General features: G+C 30.9%; 1 long non-coding RNA gene across 1 annotated transcript; it reads right to left on the bottom strand.

Moving 5' to 3' along the window:
• Window positions 1-1,227: 1,227 nt before the first annotated feature.
• LOC145313178 (uncharacterized) lies at window positions 1,228-11,292 on the bottom strand. Its single transcript, XR_013877278.1, has 7 exons — window positions 11,182-11,292; window positions 7,771-7,968; window positions 5,976-6,045; window positions 5,399-5,451; window positions 4,212-4,285; window positions 3,300-3,464; window positions 1,228-2,197 (listed from the first exon to the last, which is right to left on the bottom strand). It is a non-coding gene; the product is annotated as an uncharacterized LOC145313178 (long non-coding RNA).
• Window positions 11,293-11,705: the final 413 nt, after the last annotated feature.

Raw genomic sequence — 11,705 nt, 5'->3', positions numbered from 1 at the left:
ATTAAATAATTTTCCAGTATGGCTTCGAAACCGATTAATATCCGCTAGATCAAAACCAGTTCTCAGTATGAAAATCTTTTTATAGCATCGTTTTACAGACAATTTTCAACTAAAACTAAAATAAAGATTTTAATTTCCGTGGAAAGCTGTCTATAATACGATGGTATCAATTCTGCTTCTTTAAAAATCACCAAACTTATCAAATTAAAAAAAATATATAATTTTCAACAAAAAAGAAAACTATGGCTTTTGACCCAAAAAAATTTATGCATACACATTTTTGAGCCATGCTTAATCCTTATACTAAAGTAACAGGATGTTTGTTTGTCTATGAGTCTGTACCGAAGGATCTCGCTAACCGCTGAACCGATCGGGTTCTCCTTAACAGGGTAACTTCTCATAGGTCCCGGGAAGGTATATAACTATTTTTTGGTAGGTGGAACACCCCCAACCCTCCCCCCCAAAAAAAATTTTTATAATTTTTTTTTAACTAAAATTAAAAATGAGGGGGGCATCCCCCCCCAAAAAAAAAATTTTCGCCCTCCCCAAATTTTTTTTACTTTTTCTTTTAAAATCTAAAATAAGAAATTGGGTTATTAAATTTGACTCTCTCCTCCTCAAGTGCCCCTATAGGTGTTCCTTCATAATTCTATGTGATTTCTTATACATATAACTTGATCCATAAATTTATTTTTATTATCTAAACTCTCTAGTACAATCATTTTGTAATGGATAGGATAACTCACGATACAGAAAATTTGTAATAGAGAAAAAATATTTTTACCCAAAGCCCTACAATTTAGTTTATATGTTTATCTAACTGATCAGACGTTTCCATAATACATTTGGAATACAAACAAACTTTAAAAATTCTAATTCTAATTTAGGTTAGGCTAAGAAATGGTAAGAATTACCCCGCAGGGTTAGTTCCCTGTATAGACAGAAAAGACGCGAAAGAATTGGAGCCCTCTGTGGTGGTCAATATATTTACAATGTTAAAAACAACAACCCATGGATTCAGCCGTTACTGAGATCTAATATTTCAGAAGGGCAAGTAAACAGACAGACATACAATTATTGTACCGTTCTAAATCATGGGTGTATATAGTTTTGATTTTTTTCTTGTAAAGTTACTAATATAACAAGTGGATCAACATTTCACCCTCTTAGTCATTTTACAACATACAGAAAATTGTAGAGTAGCCTTGCAAGGGAGAAAAGTAGATCCTAATTTAACTTCTATATTATTTTTCAAAGAAACATCAAATAAATAGATAATCCAGATAAATCTAGTTATGTTTAAAATGATTAATAATTATGTGCCTATAACTTTTCCACCAATAGAATATGCTTATTAACTTGCCTTCTTATGTATGATGAAATTATATTTAGAACAAAAATAATTCTTTCAAAAATAAAGATTTATAAAAACATCTGGTAAAGTACGAATTCAATAAGCTGAAAGGCACCATAAGAGTTTTCCACGAGTTAACACATGAAAAAATAAGCCTTCCCCCATGTCATAATTTTACCCACATATGTGCAAATTAACACTTCCCTTTAAAGATCTCTCCCTTATGCATTTACTCGTTGAATCAAAACTTAATCCTTTTTATGGTAATTCATACAAAACCACGAAAATAGTCAAATCAATAGTCAAATATTTTCTAGTATAACAATAACAATGGTGTGGATTTTCTGGTTTCAGAGAGTTTTGCTTGTGATATTATATAAATTTAATAAGTTCTTTAAGACCACGAGAACAGTTATTGGCTTAAATCTCTCAAGCATAGGACTCGTTGAAATCACTGATTCCATATTTTCATGTTTAACATGTGCAAAAATACAATGTGATCACTTTGCAATCTTTAATTTGTTATCTTATCACTTTGTATAAACACTCAATGATTTTTCAAATGTCTCAAAGAGAAGTTAAAAGAGAAGCATTTTGGTGATACTCTCTAGGCTCTGCCAAAGAGAAGTTAAAAGAGAAACATTTTGGTGATACTCTCTAGGCTCTGCCCAGTTAGCTGGGAAGTAAGGCCTATAAAAGGTGGCCCACTCGGGCTATACAGTCAGTTGTGATATAGCAAGACAAATCACCAGTCGAATTTCTTAAGGGATAGGTCGGGTTAAATCTTTGACTAGAACTTAACTTGAGTAAAACTTCTCTCTGAGATCTTTGGCCATAACATACCTAAAATAAAATAGATTTTGTTAAATAGAATTATTTAAAATTTCCTTAAAAATAAAGATCTGAGATATTACAAAACTTTGTTTATACTTTAGGTATAGGGGGGAAATAATAGGGTTTAAGCCCCTGTGGGCTAATATTAATAGGTAGCTATTAAGATTAAGTAAAAAGAATAATATTTGTTCGGACCTTAAGATACCACAATAGATTCCATATTTCGGGATCGCCTGATGGTTTCTGAGACTCTGACAGATTTTGTTTCTTTAGCAGTATAAAATTCCTATACCATAAGATAACACCAAAGGCTAACATATAGTGGTCTAAAGGCTGGTTAGTGAACCCTAGCGGGGATCTTACTCTGAGGTTGGACGGAATTTTACTTCTCAATAATTTGTATTAAGTTTCTGACATAACACCTCAGATTGTTGAGGCTGGTCAGCCGGATCTGCACTCTCGTGATTATCTTTTCGAAGGTAAATAGATCTAGCTTGTTCGACGAACCTTAGTATAAAATATTAGGGAATCTGGTATATTTTGGTATATTTGACGCCAAGACTTTAAGATAACACCGTAAGCCGGCCAAATTATCGTGGCTGCAGGTTGGTGAGTGAGACCGCCCCATATATCGTGTAAGTCGGTGATAACTTAATCTATAGATCTTGGTCTAAAATATTTAATCAAAATTCATATAGGGCATCAATAACTTAAAAGTTTGATTTCCAATAGACGTATGATCGTCGATATACATTCCTGAAACCGCTGATAACACGTTATTTTCGGAATAGGGTTTTAAGACAAATTATATATCTACTGATTAGTAATCTATTATCTAGTGATTTGGTTTTTAAATATAAATAGTCATTTCATTGGATGGTATTTCTAAACAGACAGATATTAGTGTTTCGCTGAATCGAGCTTGGACCGGGAGAGGAGGTGAGAGCGCAGCGCCTTGGCCATAGTAGTGTGACAGAAGGACGCGACTGTTCCGGGAACCGGGTAGTGAAGCATAATAATTGGTTCCGTTACCTACGGATTAACCCAGGAAAGATTTAACTTTTTTTCTTTTAGGTGGGATATTGGCTCAAGGCCACTAAATAAGTCTTACCAGTAAAGCATCCATAAAAGCACAGCTCTTCATTGACAAACAATCATTCCATATGTCACCATCATTATTGCCATTTATCTCTTCTATCCAGAGCATAGGCCACGCACAATGGTGCTCCATTTATCTTTGATTTAGGCCTCATTCCATGTGTAGTACAGCAATAACCTAAAATGGATGATATTATTATTGATCAATTAGAAGATGAAATATTAAATCCTCCACCTTATAATCCAGAATATGAACCTGGACTAAATAATGCAGTAAATCATTATCTAAGACTGGAGGAAATACCTAGTGTTCATGTTAGGCCTGAGATTCACTCAGCAACAGCAATGCTTGTCTTAGGCAATAGGCGACAAAATCGCATATTACATAGGCCTCAAATACATGTACAAGACATTTCTACCATACATGAAAATGAGCCAAATATTCAAGTAATAAAACAAGAAAATAATGGAAATAAACCCCAAAATAAAAAAGTAGTTAAACCAACTTCAGATTTTTCGGGTTATGAGTCAGAATCTAGCTATTATAGTGACGATTTTGACAGACAAAAAAGTAAAAAACATTCTAAAAAAAGGCCTGACAGAATGTATGATCCACTTAACCCACATGGCAATAAGGACCAGAGACGCCATGAACAACATCATGATAGACATGAAAATCGTTATAAACACGATAAAGACAAAACTAAGTCAAGTAAAGAAAGACAAAATAAAAGAGACAATAGTGACAAAGAAGACAGGCATAAAGACAGACAGAACTTCTCTATGCCAAGGAGAATGAATAGACGTAGCAACAGTAGTGGCCCTAGCTTTAGTTCTAGCTCTTCAGATACAGAGTTAGATAGAAGGACTCCATCTACCAATAGAGATAACAGAAATAGAGAGACAAGACAAGACAATAACTTACTTGGAAATATGTTCTCCCAGTCGCAAATACACATCCTCCAGACACTGTTACAGCAAAATGCTACAGCCACAGACCTAAATATTGCAAAAATATTAAAATTAATACCAAATAACTTAATTTGGGGAAGTTGTCAACACGAACGTATACACAGACAAGTCAAAATATTGGGTAAAATCCCACCCCAATATGGAGAAAAAACTAACCCTTACACTTTTTTTAGCACTTTTAAATATTTGGAGGAATATGAGATCCCCTTTACTCATAGTTCCTACAACAATATTCTTATTCACTACTTTAATACAGAATCAAGGAATAAACTAGATATGCTAGAAATAGATCCTAATGCCCTTAGTGCTCAGGATTTTGTAAAATCGATCCTAACTACCATAGGCGCAGAATTACTCAACCCACATGAATATGAGAAACAATTCTACACTTATAGATTCACTGCTGAAGATGAAGACAGACCAAATAAAATAATAATATATTTGGCAGCCATGTTGCAAAAAACAGGCAATAGTCATGAAAATCAAATGGCTAAACTTAGGGAAAAAATATGTACCTATTTGGTACCACCATTATTGCAATCAGCATTTTTGACATCCACTAATGTTCCTTACTTATCTAAAGAGACAATCTTAAGCTGGTTTAGTAATAATAGAAGCTTTTATACCTCAGCAATTGAGAGAAAAAGAAAGATGGACAGACAAAGAAATGCAAATGTAAACCAGGTGGAAAAGGACAAAAACCCCACACAGGATATATCAACCCAACCAAAACCTAGTTGTGAACATTGCCAAAAGCCTCACTATTCTAGATACTGTTTAAAACATCCAGATGAAACAGTTAAAAAAGCAAATATGGAATGGTGGGATAAAAAGGATAAAGAAAAAGCTAACAGTATAGTTTGTTTATTGTGTAATTCTGACACCCATGGTAGTGAGGAATGTTTCACTTTCCCTAATGTCAATCCTTCCAAAGAACAATGCCCACGCTGCTTAAATTATGGTGTATCAAGACTATACCATCCATTGTCGGCGTGCAAACTCCCGCCAACAATGGAAAAAAACTAGTAGGGCAGCCGAGTATTTCTCAAGAAAGCAAAAACATACAATTACAGGTAAAAATACCACAAGTTACGGATTCTTGGGACATACCCGGCACCCCTATTCTAGAGAAAACCTCACCATTAAATCAAACTGGTCCCAAAATCAACATCTCTTTGTCCATTCAGATAAACCTGAAAAATTCGGATATTGATTATCAAAATGAAAATATAAAAATTAAGAATGTTGAAGTACTAGATTGTTCGACTACCCAAATAATGTCAATAATAATACCCAAAATAGTGTAAATAGTAATAATACTAATAAGCTAATAGAAAATATATTAATGGAAAGTCAAACATCTAATACTTCAACATTAAACTGTTCGTCTATAAACAATGATTTAAAAATAATGGAAAACTCTATTGTTAATAATCCAATAGATAAAACTAATCCGCCAGCAATTATCAATGTAAAAGAAAATGTGTTTAACACAAAATGGGATAATATTGGTAAATCCCCTAATTACGCGACGGATCAAAAAATAAGTCAAAAAATTGAAAAATTATCTAGCAATAAAATTTCCGTTAATTCGCCTCAACAATTGCTATGCCCAGAAGTACAAATAGGCAAAGTCGATTTAGAAAATATTTTGGGGCAAAAAGAGGAAATAGACGAACAGACAAACATCAGTAAAATAAAAAGCAAAGAAAATTACCCTGAGGATTTAGATGAGCAGAAAATTGACTACTGCAAAACTGCACAGTCCTCTTACAACACTAACATATCTGAAAACAATAGAATTAAAGAAAAATCAGATTTTAAAAGTACATTGTGCATGAAAAATGGGGCCAGAAACACAAAGGCTTTATCATGGCTCCAATATCTTGAAGACTTTCCTTCTCAAAATAAATTCATGACAATCATGTTAGTTCTATTAACAAGTATGGTGATTGGTAGTACTCTTGCGTCATTTGGCTTATTATTTTTTATCATTGCATACATTAGTATGTCAAATGAGAGATTATTACTCATTGCCATGACTGAACGCGGAACCAACAGGATTGATATGAATAAGCATGAAACAAAGCCGGAGTTTAAGCCAATTAAATCGAGCAACCGTTTAATTAAAACCCTAAATAAAATAATTAATGTCTTAAATTATATTAGGGTTTATCTAGCTAAAAAGATAAGGTATAAAATAGTCATTATCCAAACGTTTTAAGAATCTCCAGATCCCATTCTTAGAACTATACAATGAGACACAGAGTTTCATTAATAAATTTATAGTATAAATGTATAAAGAGCATATTATTTGATTTCCAATTGCAAAGACCTAGAGCGTTGCAGACGAAAAATAATTCCATTAAATTTTGCTTTCTAAGTATAGCTGTTTAATGCTTTTTACTGCTTTTTGAAAAAGAAAGGGACAATTTTAGTAAAAAATTGTCATTTCTGTCTAAACTTATGTGAAGTATCTAAAACTGCCATTATATTCATAATCATCTTTTCCGATTTACAATACTGCATTTTTAAACCTAGTTATTTGTGATTAATAAGACATTTTTCCTAATGGTGTGATTACTTTGTAGCAAATCAAAATTATCAAGTTTTTAGAGACATCTAGCAACAATTGTAGAACTAATATATTGCAGATGTTCCCAAATTAAATTTTGCCTATATTTACATTGTTTTCGATTATTTTTCCATAAATGGTTGAGCTCTCCCTTGTGGGGGCGGCAAATTAACTATGTCCTTATTTCAAGTATTGGGTTATTTTCAGTTTCAAGAGATCAATAGATAAATTTCAAAATAATTTTTAACAAATGAACAGTAATTAAACAATGCAAAAACGAAATTAACTAGGCAAAATGCAGAAATCATTATAGGTGAAACATAGATGTCCAAGTAAAGGGGTAATGGTGTATTTGTCCCTTACACCCCTCAAGTTTTTTTAAATACCTTACATTACTCCCCTTGAACATATAGAAATCCTCATTTTACCCCCATGCTAAGTAAAAAGCTTGGGCGTCCTTGTGTTAACATTAGTTTGCAATTTGCTCTTGGTTCTTTTGCCAGCACCCGGCTGTATTTACATTTTTGAATGATTCAGCTTATTTCAAAGACCTAACCAAAGTTGTGTAAAAGGTCTTTGAGAAGGGGTGGTTGTTACATATACTATTTATTGCTCTATATACATTACTTTAATGTTTTATTTATAAAAGGCAAGAAAAAATAATAAAAAGTTTGAACAAGAATAAACATCATTATAATTATAAAGTAGGGCAATTATGTGTGCTTAATAAAATAAATAAATAGAATATTAAAAAGTTCAACAGAAGACAATTCTAGTTCTAGAGCAGATACGCTATCTATTCTGTAACAAATACAGACATATCTAGTTTTGTAGCAAAAAAGAACATACAATCAAAATTATAAAATAACTCCCCACAAAACTGCATAAAACATACAATTTAGTTATAGAATAATTTTGCTTAAAAACCTTCCTATACCTCCATTAGTATCCATAAGCCCTTCACTCTTCCGCAGACAAATCCGGTACATCTGCGTATTACAGGAGGCCCCAAAAGGGAGACTAAAACTGGTAGGAATTCCGCAATTATCAGCTGTCACCAATGTCATCTTCTTTTCAGTTCTACAAGCTTCCTCAACAAATTTTGTTTCACCAAATACAATTACAGACACAATACCTAAAAATAAAATACAAGAATTAATAACAATTAAATAGATAAAGCTATTAAGATTTTTTTTTGCAGTAATAAGAAAACACCACACAATAATAAATTAATAGTTGACAAAATTTATGAACAGACATGTGTTATCCAAAAATACAAGACCTTGAAAATAAACATGAACTTGATCCCAAAAGAAATAAAAACTTCTGTTAAACATCGGGTTTTAATAAATAGACAAAGTTAATTAAATCCAATTTTTATTAATTATATGCTTATGTGACGTAAATTTCCAACAGATTATCATCCATTGTCCTATCCCCTTAGATCCCTGTATGTATGTCTACCTAGATCAAATTTTTATGTGTCTAGGTGTCTTAAATTTGATTTTCCAACAGATTATCATCCATTGTCTTATCCCTTAAGATATCTGTATGTAAGTCTAATTTTATCCAATCTTTTTATGAAAACTATTTATTAATTGTGTTTTTATGTGGCGTAAACTCGATTTCCAATATATTATCATCCATTGTCTTATCCCTTAATATCCCTGTATGTATGTGAAACCCTGTCTAATTTTTTTTTATGAAAACAAACTTATAAATTCTGTGTTTATGAGGAGAAAACTTGATTTTAAACACATGTTCTGATAATCGCTTAAAAATATGCACTTTTTATTAATTTTTATACACATAAATAAATTTGATTTTCTTGTACTTATACTTAAAATTACAAATTATACAACTTTATAAAGTTTAGGACTGAACTGATTAAGTTCTCTATTTTATAGAAGCTTGACTTAAGTTCCACATTGGTTTTAAAGATTTTATTTTTAGATTAAGGCTTTAATATGATTTTAGGTTTTTCAGTCCCCTTATTTAAGTCTTCATCAGGATTTTTGTCGTTTTCCAATTAATCTCTAAAAAGTTATTACACCTTTTTATCTCTAAATTGATAATCTTGCAATTTTTAAAGATATTTTCTGCCCATACTTTCTCCTTTAAAATACAAAGCAAATAATTTCATGTATTCTCAAACTTCATATAGTAAATTATGTAGAAAATCGTATTATAGACAGTTTCCCGCTAGCACTAAAACGAAAAATTACTAAACTAGTATTATGAATTTTTAGTTGGTATTGGTTGAAAATTATATATAATTCAATGCTATACATGAGTTTTAATATAGCTGAGAACCGGTTCTAATCCATCGGATAATAATTGGTCTCAAAGCAATTTTTACATATCCTGTTATCCCTGGACCTCCAGGAAGTTATTTTTTTTTTGTAGCATATAATTGAAAATGTTTAAATAAAGGCCTTTTTGTTATGTGTGGGAAAATAAAGGACTTTTATAGCTTTAAAACAAAGGATTTCTCATCGGATTATCAAACTTTAAAATCATCTCAACTATAATATCAAATATAGGGAAAAAAGATTTCTTGTTTCACTAAAAAACGAAATTTTCTGTTTTAATTTCAATAACCCCAAAATATGATAACTTTTTCTAGATGTAAAGGATTTGAAACTAAAATGTCTTTTTTTATACAAATGTAAGTAACTTAGAAATTCATAAAATAAACAATATTCAATTTCCAGTACAATAACAAAATCAAACAGGGTTTCAACAAAATATCCAAGTAACTTCAATTGGCCCATTTTTCTCCCATATATAGATAAAATTGTTAAATAATAAAGGCGAAATATTTCTTTTAAAACAGTCCAAAAAAGATTCAAATTTAAATATGCAAAGTGGGTTTCTATTGTCAAACAAAAAGTAAACTGATTAACATTTATTTTTTCCTACAATGTAAACCGATTTTTAACATCACCCTTGCTTTGATAAATAGGATATTAGTATGCTAAACTATCTCTGATATTCATCCTTTGTAGATAGAGGGGTAGTTTTGTCAATAATACGAATTTAAAAATAGAACTTTTTCCCACTTAATTTCCACTTTAATTGAAATATAAATTCACAATTTAAAGTCATAAAATGAATCCTTAAAAGTAAGAAAATTATTTCAAGTATATACAACAAGTTCAATATCCTTAGAAACATAATATAAAAAGAAAATGTTCAAATTTCCCCTCAATTATCAAACAGGAAAAAAGGCATAAAATTACCAATTTTTAATTTATAGAACAATTTTGGTTGATTAGAATTATGAAAAAAGATTAATAAAAAGTTTTTGATGATCATATGAGAAGTAATTATGTATCTATTCCATTTTAAACAATCAAATATCATAATATTTAAATATCATATTTTATTCACTTTACCTATCCCTCCCTTTATAATTTTATAAGCTAAATCAATATGTGTGTTAAAACATCTTAAATATTAGAATATCAATATATCTATTTTTCTCCACTAAACACGATTATAATTTTTACAAAAAATGAGAAGATACAAAAAAGTTCCTCCTTCAAAAATTAGATTTTTACAATTTTTACCCTTAAACAATCCCAGTTTTTTCTTAAATAAGTAATAATTGCCGCCGAATAATTTTTTTGTCAGTTTTTGGCAAAATAATTTTTGACAAGTAGACAAATATAGGATAAACTCGTTTTTCGTGCGCATAAAAACAATCTAAAAAATTTTTGTGTAATAGAATATAAACCATAGAAGCACTTTGCTATTTGTTAAAATATTTTTTCTTCATGTTTGGAATAATTCTACTCCATCCATGTTTATTTTCTCCAATAAATCAATTAATAAATAAACTTCAAATCTACTTGTACATATTACCACCAATGATTTTTTTTATGCTTCGCTACTAATGGATGTTGTCATCCTTGTTTTATTACATTTAAAATATTTACTTCACTTAAAAATCTTTTTTCTTGTAAATTTTTACATAAAAATGTTAACTTTGTCAAAAATATTTTCTCTTAAACAAATTTATCGTTTTTTTAAATAAACTAACCACTGTGGCCCTAGCATCTAGGGGCTCTATAATCAAAAGAATCTGGCAGGGCAAAAAATAGCCTAAAACCATACCTACCCATACTTTTAAAAATAAAATAGCCTAAAACCATCCCAATACCTATATGTAGCTTTACAGTAAAGAAAAACCATATCGGTGCAGTGGTTAGCGAGATTCTTCGCTACAGACAAAAAGTTTATCACTTTATATTAAAATAAATAATAATTGCTAGGCCATAAAAATTAAACTGAAAACAAAAAAGATATAACAATAATAAAGTCATTTAAAAACAAAAATACGCACATATGTTTCAAAGCAGCAAGCTATGCAAATACAATTCAACTGTATCCAAGCCACTTAGGCGGGAGGCACACTCAGGCCATATAGCCCTAAAGTACATTATATAACAGCAGACAATATACACCATGGACTAAACAGCAACACGCACACGCCTGCCAATTTAGCTTGATGAAAAGTAAAAGAAAGCAGAATAACAGCCCTACACTCGCTCGCCTAGCCATATAGGCAGAAAGAAAGCTGAAATACACACCACTTCTTAAAAACATTAAAATAAAGTAAATATATAACACACCGGATCACACATGCGCAGTTCATACAACATAAAAACAAAATCAACACTAATAAACTAAAAATAATCATATCTTTGTTTTCGCACACCTAAATTTTTCGCCTTACACGACACTCCTTAATAAAAACAAAACACCAAACCTATCAGTATAGAACAAAAAGCAATATTAATTCTTTCTCTCTTTCTCTCGACCTTTCTCTTTATCACTTTCTCTCACTCTAATCTTAAATCTATAAGT

This window comes from Acartia tonsa, chromosome 1 (genome assembly GCF_053477335.1).
Source record: "Acartia tonsa isolate MP-2025a chromosome 1, ASM5347733v1, whole genome shotgun sequence".
NCBI lineage: Eukaryota > Metazoa > Arthropoda > Copepoda > Calanoida > Acartiidae > Acartia > Acartia tonsa.
The sequence above is the reverse complement of the archived record's forward strand: the minus strand, read 5'-3'. Positions and strand labels throughout refer to the sequence as shown.